At 39.2% G+C, this 16,585-nt stretch overlaps 1 protein-coding gene across 1 annotated transcript in view; it reads left to right on the forward strand.

Moving 5' to 3' along the window:
- Positions 1-954: 954 nt before the first annotated feature.
- The window catches only part of LOC117210664 (hormone receptor 4-like), a 148,403-nt gene continuing 132,772 nt past the window's right edge, over positions 955-16,585 (forward strand). The window contains exon 1 of the mRNA XM_033453887.1: positions 955-3,037. The gene's annotated coding sequence lies outside the window, so the exon portion shown is untranslated. The remainder of the gene's footprint in view (positions 3,038-16,585) is intronic.

Consider the following 16,585-nt stretch of genomic DNA (forward strand, 5'->3'; position numbering starts at 1 on the left):
GTTACATGATTTATTAATGCTTAAAATGGAAACTATACAATATTTTAAAAGTAGGTAGATTTTATCAATGACTCATAGTGTCTGATTCATAGTAATATTTGCGAGTTATATTAAAGAACAAAATGTTGAACGATAAAACAGATCTCGTTTTATTTTTACCCATTTATACGCTTTGTTAATTCTCTGTTTCCTAAATTTTCCATAATTTCCTGAAATTTTCGGTTGACTTTTGTCTATATACACTTACTCAAAGATTTCCAACAAATAGAACCAACGGACTCGAGCTTTGCAGTCAGATATATATACTTGCTCACCTAACGGCGATTAACCGAATTGATCTCGTTATCTAGCAATAATTCGAGGCTATCGTGCACGGTTGGCGGTCTTGTCTCGCGCTACACCGACTGTACCCGATAACGAGTCAATTATCGATCGAACCTTATCGTAACCAAAGCTCGCTGATACTCGATGAGTATGCCGAAGAATGTATAGCTGCCGTTAATTTTCAGATTTCCAAGAAGATACAAATTCATCTATACGAGATTCTTCTACGAAATTTTATCATCTCAGAAAAGTTAATTTCTATTAACATTCTAACGTATCTTTTAAAGAATCATATTGATCTCGATGATAGCCTTTAAAAAGGATCCGATAGATCGATAGAAAGGGGTTTGTATCGTATAGAATTTCTTTTTCAAACCTCATTGGATTTTTCATAGGTCGTTGTGCGTTCGCATAGATCCTCGCATATTCCGACTGCGACAAATTCGTTCAGTTAATTGATTGGAACGATCATCGCGATCGATCGCGACTGGTGTTCGCTTAGGAGAGGAGATCTCGCGCACCCCCTTTGCCCTTTCCGTGTCGTGGGACGTTGGTGCGGGACGTTGCCGCGGGACGTTGGCGTCGGACGTTGCCGCGGGACGTTGCCGCGGGACGTTGCCGCGGGACGTTGCCGCGGTTCGTTGCCACCGCGAATATCAGGCCAGCTGTCTATGCTTTTATTATAAAACAGGCCCGTTGGCGAATGGTGCACGCGACTGAGCCACGCGTAAATCGGAATTCCAAATTACAAGAGGGAAAGCATTGGAACGATGTCACCAGAAAATTACTATCGAATAATTTCAGTTTTTATACTGCATAATTTGTTTCTCCAGCTATTCGCCAGAGATCATGTCAGTTTTAGAAGAGAAAGGAAATTTAGTATCGATTTTCGCGATCAAAGAGAATTTTATATAATAGTCCAATGAATTATTAAATACAATAAGCTGTACGCAAGGCAAATCGTAGCCAGCAGTAAAAGTAAAAAACAAATAAAATTTCAAACGAAGGAAAATTTATTTCTGCAGCTTTTTTGTCCCTTAAAATGTCGATTGTAACCAACGAAATGCAAAGTATCGAGTAGATACCACTAGTCATCGTGACAGAGTAAATCGTTGAAAAGGCTCACGTTCGCGTCGCTTTCGCCGTCAAGGGACACGTGCCATGAGCCATTTTACTTCCCTGCAGCGAACGTAAACGAGGAAGAATCGTGCACGGTTCCAGCAGTTGCAGCATAAGTTCTTGGAACAAATAATCGGCAAACTCGTCGCGTAAACGTACGCACGAGAATAGTAGCTCGGTGGCCGAAGACGGCAGGCTTGATGTTGAACTGTGATGACCGCGAATCGCTGGCGGAAAGTACTCGAAAGCGTCGTGATTCTGTCGTGTGTTGGCGTGCCGGTGCACAAACCGGACTGATAGCAGTAATCGAGGAAAGACGATCGAGAAGAAGAAACAGTTTCGCTAGACAGTTGTCCATTGTCTTGAGTTTTTATCTCGTGAGCTGCCTCGTCGCAAACAGCACGCACTTTCCAGCCGAATCATTAACCCACAGAGAGGTATGAAGCGCAAGTTGGAAGATAGTTAACGATCGTGCAATGATGTCGAGCGTTGATTCACAGCGCAGGATCGTTTGTTTCCTGTAGAAGTAGAACAATGGATCACGAGGATCGAACTCAAGTTCGTTGACGTGGTCGACCGATCGAAAGAATCCGGTAAATGGACCAACAACAGCCTGGCGGTCAACGCTAATAGAGAAGAGTGGACGATAACCGATATGTAACAGAGCGACGCTCCTGCAGAACCAGTCGAACGACTCGGTGGTATCGGAACCCCGCAGCCAGGTTCCAACAAGGTGTGAAGCACGTATCGTTCACGTACACGTATATATCGAAAGTCAATCCGAGAGTTCGTTAGCGCGAAGTAAAGCGACTAGCTGGGCGGGGAATACCAACAGGAAGAGGTGAGCACACCCGGAGAGTGAGCGGTCTATGACGTTACCGGTGACTGTCTACGTCACGTTAACGGTAACGGTAATCCTCGTACACAACACGCACGCGACCTAGTCGCAACGCAGCAGCGCGGAATAAAGCAAGTGGAGAGTGGCTAGCGAGCGAGCGCCTCGAGCAATTTAAAAGTGAAACTGTGACGATCCACCGGCACTCCAGCGCGGCGTTTCTCCTTTCTCCTATTTGCTCCGTCCCTATTTCTCACTGTCTGCTTCATCTTCCGTTCCCTTCTCATCTTCCGTTCTTTGACCAACGCGCGACTATCTTTCTTTTCTCCGCTTCTCTCTCTCTCTCTCTCTCTCTCTCTCTTTCACTTGTATTCCTCGTCGTTTCGCCGCCCGTTTCTGTGTTCCTCTTCTCTTCGTGTCTCGGCCCCCTTCCCGTCCGCCCCTGGTCGTCTCATGATTGTGACACGGAAGGGAACGCGCGGCGCGCAGTGAAAGTGATCGACATTACGATTTTCCTGGCTAGCGAACCCCCTGGGCTTGGCTTACTCGACGACAGGTCCGATACTACAAGGCAGATAATCCGTGACGGAGAATGACACGCAGGTGCGACGAGTTGGGGAGTAGCTGAAGGCGGCCGCGATCGCGACCGGCCCGGTGTCGTCCACGCTCCTACTTCCGGAACACCGCACAGTTGGGGAAAAGAGGCTACGCTAACACCTGCCGCTCACGTTGATGGCCGATCATCGACGAGCCAAAAATGTAAGTTGCACCATGTACGCCATATGCCGTTAATATTGATTCTCGGTATCGATCCCTTCGATTTTTCAGAACGTTCTCGATCCATCGAGTAAAAAAATCGGTACCCTGCATCAAAAGCAATCAGGCGTTTGTGGGATCGATCGTCGTTTTTTATTAACTCTCTGTAATGCCTTCCGAGTTGCAGATTACTTACATACATAGCTATATGTCTATGTTCTTTGAAACTTTTTATTTGTCTATTATTGTGTTATTTCGTATATTGTTAGGAATTGGGACAATCATTAATAGGAACAATTTATCAGTACCTATTGGTAACTTTATCAGATTTCGTTAGCAATACTAGTTGGACTGTTACGTCAAAAGTTATATGATCTATCTATCGATATTATTCTATGGATTATGTATGGATTAGATTATCTGGTAAATCATAGTCTAACAAAATCTGCAAACACATAATTTCCAAGTATCCAGAGTAAAACGCTTTAATATATTTGAAACTTAACAGGGATTGATACGTGTAAAAATTCGTTCGTTCGATACCGACAATATCATTATCTGAGAAACGCGAAGAAAGAGTGTTCGCGAGTCTAATGTACCGTTGCTAGTCACAGAATGGAACTTTACTCTTGCGGTAGAAAGGAAAGGAAACAGATAGAAACGACCTCTAAGCTTGCGGATCGAGTTTCACTGCTTCACTGTCTCTTACCGCGACTCGTTCTCATTTTCGCGTGCTCGAGAGCGTTTCCCTTCCTCCGTGAAAGAAAAGGAATCCGCGATTTACTCTACGTGAAGTCATTGTCTGCGCGCGAGTAGATTCCTCCGGCAATTTGTTCTCATCGACTACCGCTAGTTTCATTCACGGCATATTAAAATACACATTCTAGGATTTCTGATAAATATATCTACGAGTCAGCAGAGATAATTTTATACATTGGGAAGGTCTTAACATTCTTCTTAAGATCTTAACCTGTATCGTTTCAATTTTATACAGTTTACTCCGGTCCTTGATACATAATTTTATAGTAAGTTTAACGCGCGGATTGTGAACGCCTTAACGAACTAATTTAGTTCGGAGTAATAATTATAATTATTATTACTAATAATTATTATTGACCGATAATAACTGTTATTGACTAATAATAATTATTCGTAAGTAATCAAAAAATTAGTAGCATTTATTCAAAAAATTGAATAATCGCGTATTCGACTCGAAATAACTCTCAAGTGCTGCAATCTATAAATTTTGATGTGCGCGCATCGGAATTCGAAAATGTAGGCCGACGAGGGAAAACGAAATTCCACTCGTCCGAAATTCGGCTGATCCCCTCCGAAATCCGGTGCAACGAGTACAAAAGCGAGTGGACTTGACCGGATTGGAAGGTAAAATATATGCTTGGCCGAAATTCTTCGGTAAAACGTCGCAGACATTCGTCTGGTTACATTTCTATGCGACTCCCGTTTCGTCTCGAAAAGGGCGTCGCGCGCGAAATGGAACGAAAGGATGTCGCGAAGTGGAATGTTCATCAAGCGTTATTCATTTTCCAAGCAAAATGACACCTCTGCTTCTCAGGCATAGAGATTTTTCTTTTTGCAAGACTATACATTACATTCAAATGTTTTCATTTAGCTTCACAGATGTTCCAAATTCCGTATCAAATTATGAATCTATTTTCATTTGTTAGTTCCAACCGAATGTCTGAAACTCAATGGACTACCCGGTGATTAGTATTAACCGCTTCCTTTTAAATTGCTTGAGAAAATACTTCAGGCGTAAATGCTTTGGACTAGAATGATCACTTTCTTCTTCCAAAAGAGAGGGTTATGGGGAGAGAAATTCTCAAAGAAGGAAAAGAATTACGAGAAGAGAAATTCCGTGAAAGAGAGAGGATGGTGAGAAGGGAAGGAAGGAGAGAAAGAAACGACGATATCAATAGGGAAAGAGAGATTGCGTATCGAGTGGAAACGTTCGTTGCACCGGAAGGGTGAGCGCTGGTTAATTTTGTATCGACAGAAACCTATGGTTTGAGCCCGCAGAAATGCCTATGCCTATGTAGGTTAATTCGCGCTCGATGGGAATCGACCTACGGAGGAATCGCAACATGGGTCAGGTTAACGAATGGGGTAGGTTAGGAACGTGCGAATCTCGGTGCACGTGGCGCGCCATATCCGTACCTGTCCCGTTTTTCTCTCTTCGTCTCTCTTTCTTTCGTTTTCTTTTCCCCATACACTTCGCTCTTTTTCACCTTATAGGCAAAAACGATCAATTATTCTATTAATAAAACAAGGAATACTTTCATCCCATAATTTAAATATTTCTTTACTGATTCAGTATATTTTATACATTAAATATTTTATACACTAACACTTAAAATTAATGTGAAAATATACATACTTGTGAAACATAAATATGGCAAGCAAATAAAAAGTCACGGGAATTTGGAAACATTTTTTTAACAATCTATAAATAAAGCACGTACGTACAGTTCTATGTATTTTATAGTTCTACATATATGCAAGATCAGCTACGATATTCCTGCTCTCTTTAAAAACTAAGAAATATAATTATTAATTTTCAAGTGAAAAATACGCATATATAACCGCATATCATGAATCAGAAAAGGCGATCTCAAATGAATATTAATCTAAAATATTAACAATTCTAATTTATCTGGAAAAAATATTTTTAATTCTTTGATAAATCCTCTGGTATTTTAATGTTGCCAAAATATACATTTCATGATCATGATCAACGGTCAATGGTATCTCCCATTTTTAGCTATTACACTTCACTTGCTATAGCAAACATTTATCTGTAAACCTGCGTTTAGCATAAAATAAATGTGTTTTTTCTCGTAGACAGGTTGTAAACTTCTCCTTAATTTTTCTTCGAATATTTCTAATACAAAAATTCAAATTTTCGCAAGAAAAATGAAATACTTTTTCGGCAACAATAGACGCATCGGTGAATTAAATTCTGTTGAGAGAATTGGTGACCATTAGAAATTCAAGTTTCTACCAAATAAGTCGATTAAAACATTTAAATTATATATATATATATGTATATATATGTATATAGTGTACATAATAACATTTAAATTGTTCCCACGAAACATTCGTTTTCATATATCCGTAAAATTATTCACGCTTGTCCATGAACGTATGTTAATAATTTTAATTACCGGGAAATACTAGAAATAGTTTGCGAACGCACTCGAATCGAACGGATAAAATTATTTCGATCAATGAAAAGGATTCCATCGCCTTTGAAATCCAGTTTAATTTTCACTGAATTCGCGTGTTCGTTATTTCCACCAGCGGAATGATATTTCTTTTGCCTTGAAACTGTACGAAGAATAAAGAAAATATAAATTTTCGATATTTAAGCCATGTTCATTTTGAATAGTGCTAAAATAACGTTAAACTCACATTTTAAAACTAAATTTAAACTCCAAGTTATGCTGAAACTTCTAGCGTCTGAATTAATTCCTTCATCGATTACCATTATTGCCAAAAAATATTTCGCTTATTTTATAATCTTAGTAGCATTTATAGTAAAAACAAAAGTAAAGTTTAAGTAAATTTCAATAACAGTTAACCAGCTGCAGAGTATAATTCACAATTTACAGTCTCAAGGTATTCTTTCAATTACTTTACTTAAATCCGAAGTCCCATGCCTTACATTCAATAAAAACGTTAAATTCCAAGAGAGCGAGTTTCAAAATCCACTACGTCGAACGATATAGCACGAACCCACTCGACAACTGACTTTAAAAAACCATTTTACAATCTAAACGCCCCGAAACGTCTCGTATTTTATTCACCTTCAACTCAAGAAAACACTCATGGTTGTAAAAAGCGCCACGATAGAGTTAACTCGTGGTTATGTTCATTCGCGATATTTTGTGATTGTAATGTTTACAGGCCATCAGTACGTCTGTACTCTCCACGTATGTGTCTCTCCACGTTTTTTCGTCGGTGAATGGTAACAGCGAGGACCATTTATCTCGTTTCCGGTCTCACCACGAGTATTTCAGTATACTAAACAGATGCATCCCGCATATCTTTATCATAATTGTCCTCCGTCACGACGATCGACAATGATCACGGGCCAGAATGCAAGAGTAGTGAAAAGTTGAGGCAACATCTCGCGGTTTGAATGCTTAAAGATTCGCTGAATGCAAGCGTCGAATTTGACGTCATGGGATATATGAAGCTTGTACCAGAAGAAGAGTTAGACGACTTACAATTACGAAGTAGGAATGGATAAAGATGGATAGATGGAATTAATTAACCTCGTAGGATCGGAATTTTGTTTCCTTGAATTGATCCGAACAACGTGTTTGAATTCGATTAAATCTTATAGAGACAGCTGAAGGTACAGAATACTATAAGAATCATTTGTGTGGAGATCGGTGATTTTGTACGATACATTTTAAGATTACGTAATTTCACATCGTGTTCGTGATATAACGATATATATAAATACAACGGTAAACGTGGTTGATAGCGTAGTTACCTCGGTATTTTAACTAGAAGATAAAGATATGTACTTGAACGTAAATTCTGAATAACTTCCGAAAAGCCAACTAAATCGTGATAAATCGCAACTAAAAATTAACGACAAATTACTTTCTTTTGACAAATTCTTACGACAGAGCTTCTTTTTACGCCCGTTTCTCTTTGGATTCTCTTCACAATAGCGACCCGAAAGCGACAGTCACGCGTATTTTTAATAAACGTGTTTTTCCCCACATTGTTTCATTGGGCTATCGATAGAAACTGTCAAATTGTTGGGCGTCACCGTATTTCATACACATACAACAGCTACGGCCAGTTTGTATACAACTTCCTTAGCTCGCGTTGTTCATTGTGACAACAATTAGTTCGGGTGGCTTGTGCTTTCATTCGTCAGCCAATGGAATAGATTTCTTTCGGTTATTTCACTGGGAACTTCAGAACAGACATATCGCAACGATTATTCGACCCCCTTTTTTAGCGTTTCCGCTTTTTTCTTTCTTTTCATGCATGATTATTTGATAATATACCTGGTCGTACTCGTAATGATTCATGCGCGCGACAGCGATATTTCCTTCGATAGTTGGTCGGCTACCCAACTTGATTTACAATCTCATTGTATTTGTCACGGACGGACCACGGGTACATCTGTCTCGCTCGTGCATGCAAGGTGTTCCGGATGTGTTGGCTCATAGAGGCATCTTCTACTCGTGTATTTCGTCAGAGAAAAATGGAATGAGCCGAAGATGTAATCGAAAGGTTGTTCTTGACATGCATGATGAGTTATTATGTGTCTACATAGGTTCTCTAAGGTTTTATTAATCGTTTGTGACTTGTAAGTTATATGCCTATGCGACTATAATTTTTATATATCGCTTACTGACCACTATAGCCTCTTAATAAATTAGTACAGCTCTACATCGACAAATAATCTGTTTGTAATTTATAGTAACTACTTATTACAGTAGTCTATGGATTTCAAATTAAGGTAAAGATCGTAATCAATTTTTCGTGCAATATGTACTTGTAGGGAGTTAAATCTTTCCATTAAATTATATTAACAAATGTATTATTCATCTGTTAATGCGTTAAGGAATAAAAGATATTGACATACATAAGCAATTAACTGAAACGTTCACATGGAACAGAATCTCGCAGCAACGATGATGCAACCAAAAATTGAAGCGAAAGATGTCGAAGTCGATCGATCGATGGAACGAATGAACGAACGATTGTGCAGCGGACGATTGTCGAGAATAGGACATCCATAGCCATAGTCACGACGCTTGCACGGCTATCGAAATAAGTAACGATACTTCGTGAGCTGTGCCCTATCCATCGAACACGAACCGACCGCCCGTCCGTCCCGCATTCCCCTTGTCGATCCATTGAGCGTACTATACTGTGCTAAACTGCCTTTGAAATTCCATCATCGAAAACAGTGAGCCCTCTGCTACGGTGAAATTGCCAGATTCCCCGTCATAAAACCGATACGTCTACCGGTCGTTCGTCAATGTGCGTCGAGGAGAACAGGCTCGAAACCAACACGTCTGGATTACGTTTTCACGTCGACGCGAGGGATCGTTTTTCTAGGCCCGCGTGCGTGAGCCTGCAATGGAAAAAGACCGCCCTTCTGCCTCCTTCACCCCTGTGTCGCGGCGCGGCATGCGGCATGCACACCACGCCACACCACGCCACACCACGCCACGCCACGCCACGCCACGCCACGCCACGCCGCACCACGCCACGCCACGCCACGCCACGCCACTCCTCCTCTCTTCCTCCTCGCGCAGTTACAAAACTCACGCATAACCGTAACTCGCGCATTTCCGCGGTTTTCAGGAGCGACCGGACAGCAGCAGCCGGCCTGTGTACGCTGTATACATAATGGGCGGCTAGCACAAGAGATGGAAAGCTCCCGGAGAAGCTTGGAGAAAGAGACGCGGCGAAACGGAGATCGAAGCGGATCGAGTGGGGTAGACGGCCACGTTGGAGACAGAGAAAGAGAAAACGCGGAGAACGATAGAGCGTTGAGATGTGCAGACGAGCCGTAGGGAATAGGGAGGGGACACAGAAAGAGAAGGACAAGGCGCAATGTGTACGGTCGCGGGGCGCTACTCATAGGATCGGTGTGTGTCGCGCTGGAGGCCGGCCGAGGTCGACGGCCTCTGGCTCGGCCGTTTCCGCCTCCGATCGGCCATCCTCGGCACTAGGTCAGTGATGGAGTCACTGGCCGCCCCGAGCGTCGAGGCAATGACACCGAGCACGCCGTTGCTGCCACCACTGCCACCAGTGCCACCGAACAACCCCCACTTTACCGCCTGGCGCTCTCCCACCTCGACCACGCGCTCGTTATCCCTTCCTGCTCTGGTGGACTATTCCTCGCCGAACACCCGCGGTCGACACGACCGCGCGAGTAGCGCCCCCGCACTGACAGTGTTCTTGCGACGCGCCTCTCGTCCTCTCTCTGATCAAAACCGCATATGTAATCGGCTTACTTGCACACGGCTACGCCATTGCCTTCGTGCCTCGACGAAAACAAACCCTCGCACAGCATGCTACTACATAGCGGTTCGGCTCATCTTCCGATTTCCAAGGGAAATCACGATGACTCGTTTGCTGCAGGAAAAGGATGATGGAACAGCATGGATTGTTGACAATGATGACGAGCTTGTTATTTCCAGCTTTCAAGGGGTGGCGAATAGCGTCACAGGATACGATACCGGTTGATTTTATGAATCAAAGTGGGCTGTTACTTGGCTTGCTTTGTCGAATGTGGGTAGAGGTGGATGGATGGTATATTGAAAGGGATAGAGAAAGTTTGTTTTGAGTAATGGATATTGGGGTTAGGTAATGAGAGAAAATAGGTTTTAGGGGTGGGTTTTTGTGTAGCGACTTTCCGAATTAATTTTATAGAAGATAATTTCAAATTGCAAACTCTTTTTTAGCTCTTGATTAAGCGAAGTACATGGGTACGTTCCTTTATCAGTGTAATAAATATTTTGTAGGGAAGAAACGTATTTTATTTGTAGTATGAATATAATATTCCGCACTAATGTCTATTCTAACTATTTTCTCTTAAAATGGTAAAAAATTCCCGTAAAAAACGGCATATCACGCAGGTTCGTGAAAGAAAGTTGCTCGTCATCGAGTGATACGTTTCCTTCCCTCCGATCACCCTTTTAATGAAAGGCCGTTTATTTCGAACGGTATGCAGATTCGTCGCCTACAAGGTCACCATTATTGCTACAATTAATTTTAATCGAGTGAATGGATCGCTGCCGTCAGATAAAGCGCTGTAACAGGGAACATGTTAATATATTACATATTACATTTCCCAATTCGTTTCGTTCTGTCATGATTTAATTCATAATTTTCGTTTAGGACGAAAAAACATGGCTATCGTGACAATTCAAAAAAAGCAAGTTTATCTTTTTTCTCTGACCTAAAATAAGTTAGTTCTTCTTTTTTTCGAATCATTATCTCGCGTATAAATACTTCGAAGAACAATACGGACCTATGGATTTGACAGGATGTGAGTTCCAACGATAGTCGTATTAATCGCACAATCTTTTGCCAATGCAAAACAAATTGTCTAATTAAAACTAGAGATTTGTAACGTTTCTTTTACCATGGAAGAATTCGTGCTTGTTATTCTCATAGAGATTGAACGCGTTTCATTTATTAAACGAATTTCTGATCGAACGATGAATCGTCCCAGAGGGGTTGTTCGCGGCCGAAAAGAATCGGTTCGCTGGCAATTAATTCGATTCGGTACTAGGCAACCGTGTATACCGATGCTTCGGCATCGCGCGGCGTTGCGAAACTCGTGCAGACTAAATATCAGAAGTACCGTTTGAGCATCGGCCGGTTGGCCAATAGGTCGTATAAAATGAAATGTAGATGAAGCTTGCGACACCAGGAAGAGCTCGAAACGTTTTGATGAACAGAATCGTTGTAAATCTGGATGTTTAACCGCGGAACATAGTGTTCGGATCGTGATTGAATTCCTTTGAAGCGATAGTATGTATATATTTCTCGTTAAACTATGACATTTAAGTAACAGCATTTTGACATTGAAATGTTGACATTTTTGTATAGATGTTTGTAGCATTCCCTATATGAAATAAAACTAACGCTAATTTATCAATTAATTTACAAGTTGCTGATTTCTTCAGGGTAAACAAAATTTTACAGTTTAATATATTTAGATACTAATTTCGAAAATATCAATGGAACGTGGTTGTAATTAACCTAAGTAATTCAGAAACTTTTTATGAATAAGCAAATACGTACTATATTTGAGAAGAAAATAAAGTATCAGTTACTATCAGTTTTTAGAAGAATTATGAAACGAAGCTTCTTTGAGTGAAAGATATATTTGTACATCTAATTCAAAATAATACCACTATGTGAAACTCATTTTAATTCATAAAAGAGTAACATAAAATGTGCTTTGTGTTTCAGAATGAAAGAGGATATTGTTAGAAAATAGTGATTTCTGTATGTTATGTAACTCGTAATGCACCAAATCCATTTTTGAAGTTCTGCAAATTATACAATTTTAAATATTTATTGAAGCATATATTAAACAATGAACTACATCTAACAAATCTTTATTATAACGATAACATTTTTTGATTTTTATTTAATTATTATTGTTGTAAATGTTCGACATTCCAGAGTTGTAAATAGTATAAATATACATTTTATTATTATAATCGAATCATTCGACATTTTGAAGATCTGTAACATCGTTTATCTATTTAAAAGCTTTTAAAATAATAGTTGAGGGATTTATAAGTAGTCGAGTTTGAAATATCTTTATATTTACGAAACGCAAATACTTTTAATTTTATGAACATTGCACTTTCAGCACTAAAAGTTTTACACATTTTATGTTTATGTTTTCTTTTCCCCTTTCAAATATATCATATGTCAATAGACATTTAATTTGAACAGACAAAAATTGAAAGCCCGAACACTTTAATTCTACCATTTTATAATTGCTTTTCAACGTAAAATCATCACACTTCGATCGAATCGTTCTTTAAATTTTGTTGTAATTCGTTGTTTCGTTCTTGCCGGATCAGACTCTTTATTCTACCAATTATATCTTCCCGTTAATCGAATCCAGGCCCATCTCCAAGGAATCAAAAGCGCAGGACGGTGATCTTATTCCGTTGGCCATTATCGCGATTGGAACACAGCGAGGCAGTAATAGGCGATTTGCTACGCTCGCTATCGACGTCTGCCAATCGTGAGAAACAACTTCCCGGAATCAATATTCGAATTAAGGATGATTATTTCGTCCATTAATTGCGTTATTGTTGTGCGAATTCGCGTTCATGATTGTTGGTTCGTGTTAGTTCGTATTCGAAAGGCAAATGATGTTTCGCTTCATTGAAAAAACTCTTGAAACATGTGGCTTCTTTTTACTTTCATCGAGATATGTCTTATTGTTAAGGCTAATATTGTGTGAAAAATTAATTCATTAATTAGGACGTTAATCAATCAAAGATTCTTTCTTAACGTCTATTGAACGTTAATGAAGGTGGATTTGCTTGGTCCTTGTAAATGTAGATATAGTAACGTACGTTTAATATAAATTTAATGATACAGGAAATGCGAGCAATACAAGAAACGTCTGTATAGATGAGGTATTGTTAGATCGAAAACTTTTGTGGATTTATGAGAATTTTGAAAGTGCAAAAATGCGTAGAGTGCAAAGTACTTGTAAAGATATATGCAATATTCAGGGAATGGTGTTCTCTCCAATGTTTAGCAGGTAAAGCAATTTTCTATCTAGGTTCCATATTTTTAATTACATTCGTACAAATGTACGACTTTGCATAAAAATCCTCAGTGTAATTATGACATGTAAGACATTATTAACGTATATAAGGTAACTAAATTTGAAAGTGTATTATGCGAAATGAATGATTTGTTTCAAGCCAGTTCAATACGAAAGGTTAATATTAAACGATGAAGTATAACTTATTTTTCAAAGAAAATATAATAAATACTAGATTTAAAAATTGTTGTTTTTTTTTTTTACAGATAATAATATTATATTTCCAGTCATAAAACTTTTAATATTCGATCTCCAAAGATTTTCTACACGAAACTTTCCAATTTCTGTTTTGCTACTTTTCATACACCACTCCAGTATCAAAATGTGTACTAAACTATCAAATTCTAATTTACTCGATTAAATTTAATTCATGTATTTCAAACTTTAATATATAAAATTGAATACAAGTGTCACTTTTCCATTACACAAATTATTATAAATCTAGAAAACGTCTGATGGAAATCGAGAATACGTATTTCTGTGGTTGAGTTCGGCCATTCTTTTTTAAGCTCTTAGGACCTCCCGCGTGTGAAAACACTTTCGTCCGGCTTCCTACCCCATGGTGTTTCGTGTTCGCCCGCTTTTCCTGCTGCCGACTCCATCTGCTGTGGAATTGCCTGCAGGAATGCACGAAACCATCGTCCCTATCCGTCGATTCGTCTCCGAGAACCCTTCAAGGACTTCACCCTCACGGGGCGTCGATATGCCGCACTTAGGACCTTTCCACGCCCTCACTATAGTACTCGATCTATCGTCGCGCAATTTCGTTGACCAACATGCACGATAGTGTGACGAGGAATCAGTGGCGCTGGAACCAGATTTCGTTTATTCAACTTTTACCACGACGAAATGGATTTCTCAATAAAATGTTACCAAGTTCCCTTTGTTTCGCGATTGATCGCTATTGTGCATATATAGATGTACAAGGACAAAATCGATAATATGAATCGAGGAATTGAAATGTGGAAGAAAGGAGAATAAGAAATAATTGACACGTGTTTCGTGAAACTTTTACAAGTTAGCGGACACAAGAGTGCATTCTTTTTTAAGGAGATGAAGATGACATACGGTCCTCTTCTAGTTATACTTTGAGTTATAATTTTGTTAATAGACTTTTATTAGAAAAGAAATAGATATTGGTATTATTGATATCCACGTTCTTAATCGTTGCATTTGCAACACTTTATGTTAGAAGCAAATCTGGTTTAAAAACACTCTAGAACACAACTGATAGTTTACCTTGTGCGAACGATGCAAATATTCACGCAATTACGTATCTCTTGATCAGAGATATCATTTAATGCTCGAGACGGAAACGCGGGGTATGGTTTGAAAAGCTCAAGGTAAACTTCATGTCTTTAAAAGAAATCTGTATAAAGAAAAAAATCGTTCGCATTTAATAGGCAGACATGCTGTTGTTCATTCTATGAACTGTTGAAAGCGGTACGATATTAAACTTGCTTGCAATAGTTTCTGCATTACTCAGAAACAAATAACGTTTGAAACGATAAAATCAAAATACTACACATATAATATATGAAATACGATTAGATATAATATATATTTAAAGAATATTAAAAGCGAAGAATATACATATGTTAAGGAAAAGATGTCTTTTAATTTGAAGAAGAATAATATGGTCAGTTATTTCAAATATTTCGTTTTGTGTAATGCATACTTCGGATATATTAATTATCCACAGGATCGTCTTTAAATTATATTGAGAGCAAATGGTTATCTTTTAAGATTCGATTGCTTCGAAATTGACTCAAAGTGTGTAATGGGATTAGCTGACTTTAGAGACAAAATTCGAAACAAACCACATCCTCGTGTTTTAGCGATTTAGTTGAACCGGTGTATTGTTACGTTTATATTGAAATTTACAATCGTGAAAATTTAATCGAATACGCGAAATGGATATATATAAGCGCAGAGGAGCCTTATGCGGGTTTGCATGAATGTTACAGTAGACCCGATCGTGCATTATGCATGCTCCATAATTCGTAACTTTTGATTACGTGGTATCATCAGTGGTTCATCGCCCACTCTTTAGCCTTCCTTTTAGTCCACACAGCACGCAGAAACGATTTGTATGTTATAGGTCTCTTCTTTCATTTCTCCTCTCTTTCTTACCATTTCTCCTTCCAATAAATCCCTCCTTTTTGCAATTAAGAACTTCGAAAGCACTCTAAACGCTATGTAACGAGGAGTCGTATCCTCGGGGCTGTATCAAGTGCATCCGAGTATTTCATTTTCTTTTCTTAGGAATGTCGAACCTTAAGAGAAAGTTATTGGATAAAATTCTAGTCTAGTTTAGGCTCACCTGTTAATTTCGACATGGAAGTTGATGAAGCTTACTATTACTGCGAATTACTATTACTGCAGAACTCTTTCAGATCGTTCTGTTTATGTTTTCATTTCGAAGTTTCTCGAGACTTTAGAATTCATTATATACGATTATATACAGTAAGTAGGTGAGATGGACTATTTAAATATTTATAAAATATTTGAAATACAGAAATATTTAGATCATTCTGATTGTTTCTGGTGGCCTCGATATCTCGATTGTTGTTCTACAAAGTTGTCCTACATATGTCTATTCCACTGCGTTTAAGAAACTGCGTCTAACATTAAAGTTTTTGTTTAAACACATTCATTCCACATAACATAAACAAATCCTACCGATTATTCAACAGTGTCGAACAGAAAATTAACAAATACGCAACGAATTTTTGGGTGATCGCAGATAAAATGTTTTCCTTCTCTTTGTTTTACAACAGACTAAGGGCTATTATATCGATTTTCGATCTTCGTTAATCCAATAGTTAGTTACCCATTCGCAACATGAGCTATTAAACGTGACGTATGTAAGTTCGTAAGTTAGAAAAAAGAAAAAAAAAAAAGGAAACAAGGTGAAGAGAAGAGAGAAGACTAAAACAGCGTGTCACTTTCCCGGTTTCAATAAGGCGTCGATCTCACTTTCACCCTCGTGGGATCCCACGAGCGAGGGGAGGATGGTAAAAGGGAAAACGGGGTTCTTGCGGAACATGGGACACCATAATGATCCAGCTTGCTCCACGCGGGATACGAATAACCTTGGACTAGCGGTACTGTGAGTAACTATAGCGGTATCTGCGGTTGGATCGGATTGCCTTGCGATCTTTGAGTTCCTTGAACTA

Source organism: Bombus bifarius, unplaced genomic scaffold (genome assembly GCF_011952205.1).
Source record: "Bombus bifarius isolate JDL3187 unplaced genomic scaffold, Bbif_JDL3187 scf7180000008208, whole genome shotgun sequence".
NCBI lineage: Eukaryota > Metazoa > Arthropoda > Insecta > Hymenoptera > Apidae > Bombus > Bombus bifarius.